Genomic DNA, 3,977 nt, shown 5'->3' with positions numbered 1-3,977 from the left:
CCCTGTGAGGGCGTGAGGGTGGAGGAGTTTTTGTTCTGTTGGAACTTTTTACTGCAAGCATGTGCCACTTTTACAGTTAAGGGAGAACGTTTTCTTAAAATTTGTATTTCTTTCTTTTGTTATTCTTGTTGTTAATCCTCACCCGAGGATATTTTTCCATTGATTTTTAGGGAGAGTGGGAGAAAGAGGGAAAGACAGAGGGAAACATTGATGTGAGAGAAGCACAGCTGAATGGAAATGAGGATGACACTGTACCCACCCCGTAGGGATAGCATGCGGAAGAAGGGAGACACTCCAATGAAACGATTTTTGTGTGGAGTCTGTCACATGATGAGTTTTTGGCAAACGGCACTGCCATCGTTGCCACACCATCACCACCATTGATAACCTGTAGGCAGCAGAGCCAGGAGGGGTTGAGCAGAATTTTGTTTCCGGTAAGATCAAAAATGGATAAATGAGAGTGTTTGCAGCAGGGGGAGAGAGAGGGGAGCAGAGGAGGGGTCCCAGGCAGTCTCTAGGCCCTTCTGGCTATGCCAGACCTACCCTGGGTGGGAAGGATTTGATCTGTCCACCCTCAGCGGATGGGGAGCTGACATAGTTAGTGAGGCTGTCGGCAAAGTCACCTCCTGCCTCCCTCCAGAAAGGATCTGAGGCATCTCTTATTTTATTTTTAATACATTTTTATTGATTTCAGAGTGGAAGGGAGAGGGAGGAAAAGATAGAAACATCAATGAGGAGACAGAATCATGGATCGGCTGCCTCCTGCACGCCCCACACCGGGGATCAAGCCTGCGACCAGGGCATGTGCCCTGACCGGGAATCGAACCGTGACCTCCTGGATCACAGGTCGATGCTCAACCACTGAGCCACGCTGGCCGGGCTAAGGCAGCTTTTGGAAATTTGTAGCATAAAAACAGCAAGCAAACAAATTGAAGGAGAGAAATAGAAATCGTATAAGAAGAATCACATAGAACAGTGGTTCTCAACCTTGGCTGCACATTAGAATCACCTGGGAATCTTCTTAAAATCCTGATTTCTGGGCCTCATCCTCCAGAAATTCTCTTTCTTTGTTACTAATGTTGTGGCCCCACCCCATAACAAAGAAACAGAATTTGTGGCGCCACCCCATAACAAAGACACAGAATTTCCGGAGGATGAGGCCCAGAAATCAGGGTTTTAAAAAGATTCTCAGGTGATTCTAATGTGCAGCCCAGGTTGAGAACCACTGACATAGAAAGAAGGTTGGGATACAGAAAGGAAGGGAAGGATGGCAATTAATGTCACCCCGGGGCCCTCTAGAGGGCTTAGATGGAAAGAATACTTAAGTCAGCTTGTCTTTATTATGCAGCAGGGGAGAGGGAGGGTGAGAAGGACAGGCTCTGAGATGCGGTGTGTCCGAAAGAGGAAGGGACTTACAGTGCCAGAAGGGGGTCCTGGGTCGTTTCATGACATCACCACCGCTCCCAACCTTCCTCTGATTGGCTGAAACCTCCTGGAGCAGGTCAGGGTCCAGGGAGAGGGACTGCATGAGCCCTGCAGTCATCCGGGGGCTTGGGACCAACCCCTCAGCTCTGCCACTCAGACACTGTGTGACTTAAGCTCCTGGAGTTGCAGCTTGCCCCTGGCCCCTGCCTGCCCAGGTCACATGGGAATGCTGTGAGGAACAAATGAGACCCTCTGCACACCTTCAGGCATACCCTAGGCGCTCCATAAATGTTCGCTGATGTTCTGCAGTTTCAGATTAAATGCCTCCACTTGTCCAGGCCGCCCCTGGTCCCTCCAATCCTGGGGGCGGGGAGGCTTCCATCCCTTCTCTGGACTCCCGTATCCTCAGTGCATCCCCTATCACAGTCGGTCACATTTATGTCTGTCACCTTCTCCAGACAAGCTATAGGTTCAGCAAGGACAGGGCCTTTGCCTCACCCAATACCCAGCCCGGGACCTGGGTCAGAGCAGGGGCTTGGAAAATGCTTTCTGAAGGACCCAGATGCCCGGCTCCCTTGCCAGGTCGACTGTTGTCCCTGGAGTACCTTTTCCTTTCATCTCTGTTCTCATTGGGCAAGGCCTGGCACAAGTGCCACCTTCCCCAGGATGTCCTTCCTGAGCCACTGTGACTTCTGACTTTTTCTATTTTTTAACAGTTTTATTAATTTCAGAGAGGAAGGGAGAGGGAGAGAGACTCTTTCATTATTCTCTTTTCATGTTACATTCCCAGAAACATCAATGATGAGAGAGAATCACCCATCCGCTGCCTCCGCACGCCCTCTACTGGGGATCGAGCCCACAACAGGGCATGCGCCCCCGACGGGAATGGAACCCTGGACCCCTCAGTCCACAGGCTAACGCTCTATCCACTGAACTAAACCGGCCAGGGCACTTCCGTGCTTCTTTAGGATTTCCTAAAGCTCTGATTTCCTCAACCAGCTTGAAGAAATTTCGGTTTGTTGATTTGTCTTGTTGAATAATTATTCTCTTTTCATGTTACATTCCCAGTCAAATGTTGGCTGATGGTGTTTGCCAACATTGATCATTAAAGAAAGGGAGTTGCTCCAGACAGCTGTGCATAGCACGTGGAAACATGGCACCTACTTAGGAAATTATTTTGTGTCCTGCCTACTTCAGAAAAGGGCTTTAAAATGGAATAAGGTCTGTAAATTTAGTTAATGGTGTTGTACCAATGCTAATTTCCCGGTTTTGATTTATGCTCCTAATATATAAAATGTCACCATCGAGGGAAGCTGGGTGAAGGGTACATGGGACTCTATGGACTCTATGCATTATTTTTGCAATTTCCTGTAGGTCTATAACTATTTAAAAATAAAAAAATTGTGTAAAAGGACTTAAGGCTGATTAAACATATAAAACGATATTAAATATTAAAACGATATTAGATGGGGCATACAGACTTGGCTGTACACACTTATTTAGTTTTACAATATTAAAAGATTGATAACCTAAGGGTACAACTGTAGGGGGCTGTTTTTGAGAACAGGGATGCCATCCCAACAGTGGAATACAACACAGGTATGGGAAAGCACCACATAGAAATGTGCTTATTGTTTGGGGAAAGCTTTTACCAATATTTTAGTGAATTAGAAATATCAAATGATACATCAGGTGTGGAAGGAAATTCACCAAACTGTTCAAAGTGAATGTCTCAGAGCAAATGAATGGCGATATTTTAAAAAATCTTCTTTTTGCGTGCTAGCATATTTCCACGTCTCTACAACGCAAATATCATTTGCCCAGCAGAACATTTTTAAAGAGTAGCCATGAAATCATGTTTTAAAGGGGATGATCAGACATTATCTACAAGGAGGAGAAAGTGAATAGTACCAGTCCGGAGTGAGGTGGCTATAGGAATGGAGGTCCTGGCAGACCCCATAAAAGGGGAAGGGGGACCTTGTGAAGTTCTCCTTGGATAAACATTCCTGGGACAGTCGGATGCTTTCCCCTGCCACGCGGAATTCCCAAAGGCAGTGGTTCTCAACCTTCTGGCCCTTTAAATACAGTTCCTCGTGTTGTGACCCCACCATAAAATTATTTTCGTGGCTACTTCATAACTGTCATGTTGCTACTGTTATGAATCATCATGTAAATATCTGATATGCAGGATGGTCTTCGGCGACCCCTGTGAAAGGGTCGTTCGAACGCCAAAGGGGTCACGACCCACAGGTTGAGAACCACTGTCCAAAGGGCTGCAAGCACTAGACTAGACTTGCAGCTCTAGGTTTGACTTCTATTCATCAAGTAAGTGATCTTGAAAAAACACTGCCCCTCTCGGAGCCTCCGTTTTTCCGACTGAAGCACAGAAGGACGAGATGGACCTCAAAGCCGAGTCTAGGACGTTTTCCATCCCGTTAAATTACTCGGCGGCTAACACTGGTTAATTTTTCTAAACGCCCTGCGAGACGCATTGGCGAAGCAGCGCCGCGGCTACGAAGGGGTTAATCTCCGTGGCCCCGCCCCCTCCTGGC

This window comes from Myotis davidii, unplaced genomic scaffold (assembly GCF_000327345.1).
Source record: "Myotis davidii unplaced genomic scaffold, ASM32734v1 scaffold478, whole genome shotgun sequence".
Lineage (NCBI taxonomy): Eukaryota > Metazoa > Chordata > Mammalia > Chiroptera > Vespertilionidae > Myotis > Myotis davidii.
Note: the sequence above shows the minus strand (reverse complement) of the source record.